Here is a 13,455-nt window from a genome sequence, read left to right on the forward strand (position 1 = left end):
GGTAAAATTCCTCTATTACATATTTGAATTACTTGCTTTCCTTAGCGATTACATTTTTATTTATTTATTTTTTAAGACTAGTCAAGTGCTGTAGTAGTCTTAAAAAAATTAATTGATTAAAAATAAAATAAAAATACAAATGTAATCTCTAAGGAAAGCAAACAATTCAAATATGTAATAGAAGAATTTTATCCTCAAGTTGACTTCTTATTGTAGTCATCCTTTGTTAAACATCTCAAAGACACAGATCTTTTCCACCTTTTTCATTATTGTAGGCCAGTACTGATATAGCACCAGCAAGGAGGTTACTACTCAAAAAGTATCTGTTGAATTAGGTCTAAGGCTTGGACAGATTTTTCTGATAAAGAGTTTTCTGAAAACTCATGTGACTAGAATAAAAACAAAGTACAGGCATCCAGGGCAGGGCTGGGCCCACAAATCAGGTTGTAGTGCAGGGTTCTGAATAAACCATCTCCTGTGCATCAAGCCTGGATCCTCTTGGCCTCACTGTGCTATGACTAATTTAAGCAGGTGTTTGGCCTGCTTCCTGCAGGTGCAACTTGACAGTTTAATTTCAGTCACTCATTATACCTCTCACCTACTTCCCTGGGTATGTATGCCTCTGCTGCTATGTAGGGCATCTGCTGGAACGTGTTTGGTATTCAGCCTTCTCCAACCAGAATGACTGGATAGGTTCTACACTTTGAGACACCTCTGATCTAAAATTACACCTAGGATTTCATTTATACAGTTATATCTGAGTAATGATACAGAAAGGCCAGTTGCACTAGAAGAACAATTTATTACTTACATTTCCTGAGAGAAGGGAACAGGCCCACAAAGGAAATGTGAGGATGGTCAGGAGGCAGATGACGGGAGCAAGGGGAGGTCAAAGGCCAAACCCTTTATTTGGGATTTCCACAGAAAAGGCAAGATAGGGCAGAGTGAACAGTTTAGGATTGGCCAGTTTGAACAATTCTGGCAAGCTCAGAACTATAAGGATGTTCTCTAGTTGCCTGTCAACTGATCTTAGAAGGGTTTAGGGCCAGGAAAACATTGGCTTGATGCATGAGGGTCACATCAGAACGTTAGTGGGGATGGCCTTGAAATGGCCTGTCTGCACTTGAAAGCCACATTTCAGGCTAGCTGTCCAACACCCTGAGAAATTCGCTAGCCCTGGAAGATGCAGTTACTTCCCAGGTCTAGAAGGCTCCCAAGAGATTTATTATAAACATGTTCTTCCCTTTTCAGATCTATAGACTATCTATTAACTATCCATCAACTATCTGTGTATCATCACCTGCTTATCTATAATTTGTTTCATTTTAAAAATAGTTGCATGAAACTTCATAATATAAATGTTATTTATTTAACCATTAATTCCTTAACAAACATTCAGTAGAGTTGCTGCAAAATATCTTTCCTGTATAAGCTGTAACACAATGGGTCTTTTTACATCTTTAAATTATATTATTAAAAGTGGAATGACTGAATAGAGTTTATGAAATTTATTTTGGTATAAATTTGAGAAAAAGGTACACCTTTATTCCTTTTTCCTAATATTTAGTCAATGAACATGGTTACATAAATGTAATAATCCTTTCCCCCGTGTTCCTATATTTATCATATACTATTTTTAAAAAACAACATCTATTGCTAGATTACTTTTTCATCCAGAAATTCTGTTTTATAAATTCTACTCCAATGAGCTAGTAATCTGTCCATCTTGTGCATTACTCAGTTCTCACATGTCTAATGATTGTGGCTGTATGATAAACTTTATGTGTTTAGAGAAGACTCATCCTGGTTTTTGGGGTTCTTTTAGAAAAAAAATACTCTCTGGGCATTCTTATAGGCTTATTAATCTACACTGGGGATCATCCGACATTTTGTATACTACTTTTGGTCAAGTAGTAATATTTTAAGTTTTGTAGCCCATTAGGTCTCTATCAACTAACCTATGCAGCTTTTGTAGGGCAAAAAAGCAACAGACAATATCTAAGTGAATGGGCATGGTATGTTTCAGTAAAATTTTAATTTTGAGAACAAGTGGTGGACTGGATTTGGCCCAGGGCCGTAGATTGCCATCCCTTGATCTAGATAAAATTTACAATATATTGGCTAAGTATAACATATACTTTTATTGGTTCATGTCGGCCCCATCATTGAAACTCTTACTCTTTTTCCTTTTCCTCATTAAGTTATATGTCAGCTTCCACGATGTGGTTAACAACCACCTCAACAGTCTTATTTACAATTCCTGGGCATATACTTAGACATGTAAAAATACTTCTTATACTTTATTACCTTTTGTATCTCCATACTTTTGTACAAATTATTTTCTCTTCAAAACATGCTATTTCTGGCTGCCAGGCAAAGCAAAACGGCCGAGTAGATCTCTCCAGCCATCTTATTCCAACAGCGACATCAATTTGAACCACCATCCACAAGAACCTTCACAAGAGCTAAGGGAACCTGAACATGTGAATGAGATTATGAAGCCCCCTAGACGGCAAAGATGAATATAATTGTGGTGGGATAGTAAGGGAATTGGTTCTCAGTGACCATGATGCTTGTCCCCTCCAAGCCATTATGGAAACACATGCAGAAAATCCCCCTGGACTCACAGTTTCTACAGTGAAAAAATTAGCTGGATAGAGGTGAACAGTAGGCTTCTCCACTATCCTGGGTCCCTCAGTGAGAGATTCACTCTGCATCAGGCCACAGGGAGCATTGCAAGTACTGATGGGGCCGAACCACTAGAAGTTGGTTCTAGTCAAAGGGAGGGGTGGGGCTAGTGGCAGCCAGCAGTGGAACTTGGCAGTGGCTCACCATCCCCGGCCAGAGATGCCACACCAGAGAGGCTGTTTATGGGTGCCACACTGCGGGAAGCACAGTCCACAGATGCTCTGGAAACTAAAGTCTGACTGGCTCTCCCACATGGCCTGTAGGGTCCTCTATAAATCTATCAGCCCATCCAGCTGGAACACATTTTAGTGGTAGAAGCAGTGTAAGACTTGCATCTAACCTGGTCATCGGGTGCCCTCTAGTGGTTAAATAGAATACAAAAGCCAATCTGCTCAGAATTTGTAAACAAGCCCACTGAAATAGAAAGGTCACAAACTCAGACATTGAAGACTAGATGAAGAAAAAGTGCTAACAAACCACCCCACCCCAACACACACACACAAAATGTACAACCAAGAATACTGTGCTTAGCAAAAGTATATTTGAGAAAAGTAGGAGAAATAAAAACATTCCCAGACAAACAAAAAAGCTGAGGAAATTTATTGCAATCAGGCCTGACTTAAAGAAATGCTAAATGAAGTTCTTCAAACTGAAACCAAAAAATGCTATGTTTAGCACAATAACATCGCAAAGTATAAAGAAAATTCAGAATATTCTAATAAGACAAGTGTGGAACATAAATCACTTACATCCATCATAGGAAGGTTAAAAGACAAAACAAATGAAAATAATAATTACAAAACTTTGCTAAAAGATAAGCAACATAAAAAGATATAAATTAAGACATCAAAAATGCAAAATGTGGGAGGTAATGGAGCTAAAAAGTAAAGCAGGTTTCTTCTTATGATCAAAATTAAATTATTACCAATTCAAAATGACCTATTATGGCCGTAAGACGTTTTTAGTAAGCCTCATGGTAACTACAAAACAAAAACATTTAATAGATACACTAAAAATAAAAAACCAGATCAAAACATACTAATAAAAAAAATCACTTAATCACAAAGGAAGACAGTAAGAGAAAAATAAAGAAACAAAGATTCTACAAAACAACAGAAAACACATAACAACAAAGCAAAAGCAAGCCATCACCCATCAATGATTACCTTTAATGTAAATGAATTAAATTATCTAATTAAAAAACATAGAATTGCTCAATGGATTAAAAAATAAGACCCAACTTCATGCTGCCTATAGAGATGCACTTTACCTTCAAGTGAAGGCATAGACTGAAAATGAATGGATGGAAAAAAATATTCCATGCAAATGGAAATTTTTTAAAAAAGCAGGAGTAGCTATACTTATATTAGATAAAATAGACCTCAAGTCAAAACTATAAGAAAAGACAAGGCCATTATATAATTATAAAGGAGTCAATAGAAATAAGAAGATATAACAATCACATCTATATATATATGCAGTTAACATTAGGGCACCTAAATATATAAAGCAAACATTAATAGCTCTAAGGAGACAGAGAGCAATACAGTAACAGTAGGGAACTGCAATACCCAACTTTCAGCAATAAATAGATCATCTAGACGGATAATCAGCAAAGGAATATCAGATTCGCACTGCACTGTAGACCAAATGGACCTAAGAGACATTTACAGAACATTCAACAACTATAGAAATTCACATTCTTCTCAAAGGCAAATGGAACATTTTCTAGGATGCATCACATGTTAGCCATGGTAAAACAAGTTTTAAAAAGTTCAAAAAAATGAAATCATATCAAATATCTTTTCTGACAATAGTGGTACAAAAATAGAAATTAGCAACAGGAACTTCTTGGAAAACTGTATAAAAACATGGAAATTAAACATCATGCTCCTAAAATACAATATGTCAATGAAGAAATTAAAGAAGAATTCTAAAATATTCTTGAGACAAATGAAAACAGAAACATAGTATACTAAAAATAAGGGAAACAGCAAAAGTAGTTTTTAAAGGGAAAATTATAGCAATAAACATCTACATTCAAAAAGAAGAAAGGTCTCAAATAAACTAACAGTATACTTAAAGAAACTAAAAAAGCAAGAACAAACTAAGCCCAAAATTAATAGAGGGGAAAAAAATAATAAAAGCCAAAGCACAAATAAGTAAAATAGAGACAAAAACTATAACATCTCAATAAATCTTTAGCCAGTCTAAGAAAAAAATGAAAGAAGTCTCAAATAAAATCAGAGATGAAAAAGAAAGCATTACAGCTGATACCACAAAAATACAAAAGATCATAAAAAACTACTATGAACAATTATACACCAGAAATTTGAAAAATTCTAGAAGAAAGGAATAAATTCCTGGGCACATACAACCTACCAAGATTGAATCAAAACGAAATAGAAAATCTGAACAGACAAATAAGAAGTTACAAGATTGAAGCAATAATAAAAAGTCTCCCATCAAAGAAAAACCCAGGATGTGATGGCTTCATTAATTCTACAAAACATTTAAGAAGAACTAATATGAATTCTTCGGCAATTATTCCCAAATAAGTGAAATGGAGGGAACTCTCCAAACTCATTCTAAGGAACCAGAATTGCCCTGCTTCCAAAACTGAACCATGACACACACACAAAAAATAAAACTACAGGCCTGTATTTCTGATGAGCATAGCTACAAAAATTCCTTGACAAAATTCTAGAAATCAGGATTCAACAGCACATTAAAAAGATTATTCACCATGATCAAATGGGATTCATCCAAGAAATGCATGGATGCTTTAATATACACAAATCGATAAATGCAATATATTACATTCACAGAATGAAGTATTAAAAACCCATAATCATTTCAAAAGATGCAGAAAGAGCATTTGACAAAAGTCAATGTATCTTCATTATAAAAATCTCTCAACAAATTATGTATAAAAGAAACATATCTCAACATGATAAAGGCTATATTTGATCAACCCACAGCCCACATTATACTGAATGGAGGAGCAGAAACTTTCTCCTTCAAGATCTGAAACAAGAATGTCCATTTTCACCACACAATTTAACATAGTACTGGAAGTCTTAACCACAGCAATAAGGGAAGAGAAAGAAAAATAAAGGCATCCATATTGGAAAGAAGAAAGACAAATTTTCCCTCTTTGGAGACAATACAATCTTATATAGAGGAAAAAACTAGACTCCAACAACAACAAAAAAAACTGTTAAAACTAATAAACAAATTCAGTAAGGTTGCAGGGAACAAAATCAACCTACAAAAATCAGTAGCATTTCAAAACCTTAATAGCGAACTACCTAAGAAAGAAATCAAGAAAGCAATCCCATTTATAATAGCTACAAAAATACCTGAAAATAAATCTGACAAAGGAGGTGAAAGGTTTGTGCAATTAAAAATATGAAACATTGTTGAAAGAAGGGTGAAGAGGATACAAACATATGGAAATATATCCCATGTTCATGATTGGAAAATTTAATATTATTAAAAAGTCCATGCTACACAAATCTACAAATTCAATGCAATCTTTATCAAAATTTCAAATTCATTTTTCACAGAAATAAAAAAAAAATCCTAAAATTCACATGGAAACATAAAAGACTCCAAATAGCCAAAGCAATATTTAGCAAAAATAAGTAAGCAGGAGGCATTACACTGTCTGATTTTTAAATAGACTACAAAACTATAATAAAACAGTGTGGTGTTGGCATAAAAACAGACACAAAGACCAATGGAACACAATGGCAAGCCCAGAAATAAAGTTAGACATTTAGAACAATCTGATTGTTGACAAAGCTGCCAAGAACACATTGAGGAAAAGACAAACTCTTCAATAAATGGTGCTAGGAAAATCAGATATCGACACACAGAATAATAAAATAAAATAAAATGTGATACCTATTTCTCACCGTATACAAAAGTCAAATAAAAATGGATTAAAGACCTTATTGTAAGGCCCAAAACTATGAAATAACTAGAAGAAAACGCAGTAGAAATGCTACATGACATCAGTCTGGGCAAGAATTTTTCAGACAAGACCTCAAAAGAAGGAGTGACAAAAACAAACAAATGGGGCTACATCAAACTAAAATGCTTCTGCACAGCAAGGTAAACAATCAACAGAGAAACAACCTACAGAATAGGAGAAAATATTTGCAAATTATACATCTAACAAGGGATTAATACCTAGAATTTATAAAGAACTCACACAACTCAATAAAAATAATAATTGTTATCTAATTAAAATAATGGGCAAAAGATATGAATAGTTATTTTTCTAAAGAAGAAATGCAAATGGCCAACAGGGATGTGTGTGTGTATACACATTTATAAAGAAAAAGAAGTTTCATGGGTGCACAGTTCTACATGGCTGGGGAGGCCTCACAATCATGGCAAAAAGTGAAGGAAGAGCAAAGGCACATCTTACATGGTGGCAGGCAAGAAATTATATGCAGTTTCTTTATAAAATCATCAGTTCTCATGAGACTTATTCACTATCATGAGTAGCTGGGGCCACAGGTGCATGCCACTACGCCTGTCTAATTTTTTTGTACTTTTGTAGAGATGGGGTTTCACCATGTTGTCCAGGTTGGTCTCAAACTCCTGGGCTCAAGCAATCTGCCCGCTCTGGCCTCCCAAATTACTAGGATTACAGGAATAAGCTGCTGCTCCCAGTGAGTTTTTTTGTTTTTGCCCAATAAATTCCATTCCCCCTCACCCTTCAAAGTGTCTGTGAGCCTAATCTTTTCTGGTCATATGACAAGAACCAATTTATTTTCTACAACATTTTTGGCACCCAACGTGGGGCCCAAGAAAGGGTGAGCAAAATGGGGATCCAAAACCTCTCACTTTCACTTCTGAGCCTTTTGGTCCTATGGCATTCCTCTTCTTTTTTTTTAGGACAGTAATAATATCTATCTATCTATCTATCTATCTATCTTTTTTCTTTTTTACAATACTGGAGGTGGTCCACATAAACTCAATTTCTACAAGTGGTTGCATGGATGATTGGGTGGGGCAGCTCCCTGCACCCCCCTTCCCTACCAGCTGGGGTGCATGGCAATGTCTTCCTCATGTGTGTGCAATGTCTAATGGCCACACAGAGCAGTAATGAGTCATTTGCTGCCCAGGCCCCATTGGGCAGCTGGCATTCCCCACTATGCATCTGTGAAGTCTCTCCCTCCCCAAGTCCAATTCTGTCACACAGCAATGAAGTTTCTCTCCCTTGTGGGGGAACCACTTGCATAAGAATAAGATGTTCTTCCTAGTCACTTTTTTTCTCTTCTCCACCCTGTCAGCAATTAACACAGCCCTTCATTTATCTTTTTCTGTCCTGTCAGCAGTTGACTTTTAAACAATATGGTTTTTGGTTTTTTTCTTTCCTTTTGGAAGATGTTTTGCTGGGCTGGAAATGATGGGGATCATGGTTTATGTGTTCTGCAGAGTTTTAATTGTGAGAAAAAAATTGTGGGGCAGTTCTTAAGCTGTAGGCAGTTGGTGTGTTTTGCTTGCTTTTCTTTATGATCCACAGCAAACTTTGCTGCAAGCTTCCATATCGTTTTACATCCTTGTTGGGGGGGTCACCTGTAGACCCATGGGAATGCTTTGTTTAGTCTCCATGCAGCCCAAATTCAATCCTTACTTAGGGAATGAGTGCTTTTAGGTTGATGTCTGTATGACTTTTGCCATCTGCTGGTCCTTTTCTTTTCCATGAACTGCCTTGGATTTTCCTTTCTCTGGGCCTTTAGTAAAGTGTGAAAGCCAGAAATATTGGTCACCTTTTGGGTACTAAGGGAATTAAAAGGATTTTCTTAAGGAGTGCAAAGCTTAATTAAAAGTGGACATCAAGTTATAGTTACATTTAAAAGGTCTTTATATTTTTCTTTTTGTGGACCTTGTTTTGCTAGTAAAAGGTATTTTTCTCAGTTGACTTAAATTATTTTTCCTCAATTTTGCCTTGTCACTCTCAATGCATGCATGAGAGGGGAGAGAGTTTTGTTTTCTTGATGGAACCCCAGGAATTAAAAGCAGTTAGATCCCTCTCAAAATCCGTTTTGCCTCATCTATGCCTGTTTATTAAGCCTTAAAAGCTGCATGTTTTCCTAGCACTGTGTTTTAAAGGGCTCCACTCAGAGACCCATAATCCAAATAAGACATTGGATAATCCACCTAGATGCCAATAATCCAAAAAGGAGATTGGCCTGTCTGTGTAGTTATATATGTGTCATGTGTGAGATCTATGAAAAGAACCCTAATTAATTGGCCTAAAGGAAGACAAGCACTTGAATCAAATATTTTTTTAAAGGAAAGATAAAAGCTGTGGTACCTTTCAATTCACATGACTTTAATCTTTGGGAAATAAAAACAGCCCTAAAGATTTTTGGTAAAATGCAGATGTCATCAAAATATAAATAGGGTGACTAAATGAGGCAGGTCAGATACTAGGTTAGCTTTATGTTTTAAGGTTCTAAACTGCATTTTTGGTTTTTGACAACTTTTCAATTTGCCATCTTCACAATTGGTAAGGCCTAGGGACATATGAAACTATTCATCTTCTTAATTATGCCAGAAGGAGTCATACCTTGGCTGCACCTAGCACATAATCAAAACAACCTACCAGGTTTTACATTAAAGTTTAAAAAAAATGCACTTTTGGAGGCCGAGGCAGGTGGATCACGAGGTCAGGAGTTCAAGATCAACCTGGCCAAAGATGGTGAAACCTTGTCTCTACTAAAAATCCAAAAATTAGCCAGGCATGGTGGTGGGTACCTGTGATCCCAGCTACTTAGGAGGCTGAGTCAGAGAATTACTTGAACCCAGGAAGTGGAGGTTACAGTGAGCTGAGATCATGCCACTGCACTCCAGCCTGGGCAACAGAGCGAGACTACAAACCAAGAAAAAAAATGTTTTAATTGCTAAAACTTACCATTATGACATGTAATTGAGACTACTGGAAATAGATTTCCATGCAAGGTGTGTAAGGAAAGTAAAATGTGTTTTTAATAAAAGGTTATAAAAAACATAAAAATGTAAATTCTTGCCTAGGGTTAAATAATTGTTTTAAATTAGATAAGATAAGAATAAATGTTCAAACAAGTGATGGAAGGATTATAAAAATTAATCTTGCAAAATTCCATGTGTGAACATAATATTGACTAAATTCAAAAAGATATTATAAGGTATTTCTGTAAATTGAACAGTGAAATCAAAGCACAACAAGGTATTCTTGACACTAATCTGCTCTTGAGCAAAATTTGTAAAGGGTAATAAAAAGTATTTGCTATTTTAATATTTCTGAGTCATTTTGTCAAAACAATTTATGGTAATCTGTAATTCTATTTCATAACATAATGTTTTAAATTTTAAATATTTAACAGGCTTCCCAAAATCAAACTTCAGTTTCAAAATTGTCTTTCTTAATGCCTGGCTTTTGGAAGCGTCAAGAGAGCCCCTGGAGTATCCAAAAGGAAGGTAAAACAGAATTATTTGACATATTTAGGTAAATGGGATTAACAAAATGGTGTTCAATCTTTTTTTGGTGAATAATACTAATATATGTTCCAAAAATTCTATGGGATTTCAAAAATTCTAATGTCTAAAATATAGGTTATCAGTCGTAAATAAGGTTGTTATGTTAAATTATTGAAAATCATGGAGATAACCAAACTTCATTTTCAAATGTGTTTCTAATTGTAACTACCTTGGACATTTTTGTTATTCATAGACAATTGTTGTCTTGTTATAATCATTTTTAAAAGATGGTTTATAACAAGCTATAAAAATTTGGCAGGTGCTCTCAAATACGGGTTTCCAATAACTTTGGAAATTGTGACATTGGAATAAAGGAAAGATGTCCAGGACTATGAAGAGCTAAAATATTCATGAACATCAAGCAAAACAAGTTAACTAAATGGACTGAACTCAGAAAACTGAAGCAATCTTTTGACATTTGCTTGGAATACTGCTGATATTTGTTTTATTTTTCAGAGTCAAGTACATTTCTGTGAAAAAAACTTGAAGCATGTTTGTTTCTCTCTGTCTTGTTCCTCTATAATCTGGAAACTAGTTGTGAGTAGTCTTAACTGATGGCAGTACAGTTGTTTGCATCAGTGCAATAAGAATCCATTTTCTTTGCAACAGGATGCAATTGGAGAAACCAGTCAAAACTGGTTTTGACTGGAAGGGTATGCTTCCCTTTAAGGAGTCAAGCTCAATTTGCAGAGATGGTAAAAGCCTCTTGGGAAAAACTGGCCTCATACTCTTTTCTACACAGTCCCTGTACAAAATTCCTGACCTGTGGTCAGTGAAGAATGTCACCTTCTAACAGGCCCAGGAGCTCCAAGTTTATCTTGGGATTTTAAGAGAAGCTCACCCAACTCACAGGTATTCAAGATAGAAATCCATGGCTGGGCTCAGCTTTAAAAGCTTATTATTATTAATTAATAAAAACATATTATTAATGTCTTATCTGAGATTCCTTGTGGAATACAGTTCCCTCAAAGCCAATCTAAAAGGCCTATGTAGAGATAATTATTCTTGCTGCACTTTATGCAAAAAGTCAGGTCAAGTATAAGACTAAAGTCTATTATGCCAATGACTTAGTCTTTTCATGATTTGTTTTTTTAACAAAAATGAGGACTGGAGAGAGAGAAAAACTCATCATATATTTGTCATTAAATTCTAAACTCATTAGCTCATTAATTTTTTTAAGTTTTTGCCTATATTTTACACTAACCCTGCTTGTTCTTGTGAACCAACCATCTCTGACTGCAGCTCAGAAGGAACAAAAGGAAACGGGTAATGTAAAAGTTTGGATTAATCTTCTAGTTCTGGGCAATTATCCTGCAAATCCTGCCAGGTGATGAGAATAAACAGGGTGCCCAAAACTCGGAGGTTTCCTTTTTGGGGAAGTAAGATAATGGGAGCTAATCAAAGCCAACCACAATGCACTCAAATCTTAGGAAGCATAAATGTGGCTACCAGTTATTTGAGCATGTCACAAGACATCCTTTTCTCTCCCTTGTTGGAGGAAGACTCAATTCCACAGCTTCACCTTAGCCTTTGGCTTATGATAAGAAGTCCTTGCAACCCCAAGACACATTTTTGTCCCAAACTCAATTTCAAGCTTCGGGTCAAAGCCCTAGAAAAGAAAATTGGATCTGAGGGATCCAGAGCCAGATGATAACAGAAGTTAAAAGGCACAACACAGGTAAGTGTGACTGATTCCTGCCAATTAAGCCAAGGCTCTCCTTCCATGGGTAAAGCCCATGCTAATATCCATGGCATAAATGAGGTTTAGGGAATTCAAGGCTACTGACAGCAGGGGTGATAGGGCACACATGCATAAGAGGGGATACTCCCATCCCCTAGGCCCCCCTGTTAACATAGGTAAAAGCCGCTTTAACACCCACGGGTGGCACCCTGTTGAGGTCATCAAGACTCGTGAACACAAGGACAGAGGAAAGAAAGAGGAATGTCTCATTTTCCCTCTCTCATGTGCCCTGGGTTATTTGCTAGGAAGAGAAAGAAAGGAATCAGGGACACCTGCTGCTCCCCTCTTTCTAGATGAGTAGCTATATTTATTCATCTTTAGCCTGTACCCCTTTTGAATGCATCCTGAACCTCTTGGACTCCTCTGAAAAAAAATTCCTTCTTTTTTCCTTTATTTTCATCTATCCCTTTCACTGATAGGTAATTGTGTTTCCAAACTACAGGACACTGCCCTCAGATGCATCCTCCAAAATGGGAAGAGTTAATTTCCCAAACCTTAAACTGGTTGGCTTAGAATTGGGCTCAGGGGAAGGGAACCCAGAAGCCTAACATGCTAACAAAAAGGTAAAAAGCTTTTCTTGTTTTTTTTGTTTGTATGTTTCTGGTTTTTTTTTTACCAGTCAGGCTTTTGGCCTCCCTCTCCCTGTGCAAACTGGTGAAAGGCCTCAGGATTTTTGAGCTGTCCTTAATCCTCCCTTCTTCCATTTGGATATATGTTTTCTAATATCCAGTTTGTCTCTTCTCACCTCAGGCCATCAAACTACAAACGATCATGCAACCAGAGCCTTGGTCTATGGCTCCTTTTGCCAAGAACCCACAGATAGGCCTCTGAGGGACCCCTGACTGCCATTTCCCCAAAATAATGCCCCCTGTCAGCAGGAAGCAGTGAAGATCAGTCTTCATCCTTATCTTTATTCTTATGCTAAGGGCAGTTAGATGTACTTCTTTAGATGGGGGATAACTGTACTTTTTTAGAGGGGGGATGATAGAGACAGGAGGAAGCCAAGGGGCCCCCATTCAAGTCCCGCCCATAAACCTAAAACAACCCAAAGGCTGAAAAACCAGACTGCTGGTCTTGGAGAACCTCCGATCCAGTCGGCCTGCACACCAAGGGGATGGGATAGAGCCTTGGGAAGTTCGTGCTGTTTGCAGAGGGTAGGAGTCTGGCCTCTCCTGTTCCTGTGTGGTAACCTGGGGTTTAATCTGTGAGATGTGGGTCTGTTAACTCCCTCCCACTTTGCTGAGTTTTTGCCTTTTTGCCCAATAAATTCCATTCCTCCTCCCTCTTCAAAGTGTCTGCAAGCCTAATCTTTCCTGGTCATTTGACAGGAACCCGTTTTTTTCTACAACACTAGCCACCTTGTATTTATGCTTTTATTGAGTCCCCAAAATAATCTAGCAATGTAGGTTTTATAATCTTCATTTTAATAATAAGTAAACTGAATCACAGACAGTGCTAGAGAAATTGTCCAAGCTCAACTCAAC

The sequence above is a fragment of the Aotus nancymaae genome, unplaced genomic scaffold (assembly GCF_030222135.1).
Source record: "Aotus nancymaae isolate 86718 unplaced genomic scaffold, 86718_ANA_hifiasm-v0.15.2.pri h1tg000040l, whole genome shotgun sequence".
NCBI classification, from domain to species: domain Eukaryota; kingdom Metazoa; phylum Chordata; class Mammalia; order Primates; family Aotidae; genus Aotus; species Aotus nancymaae.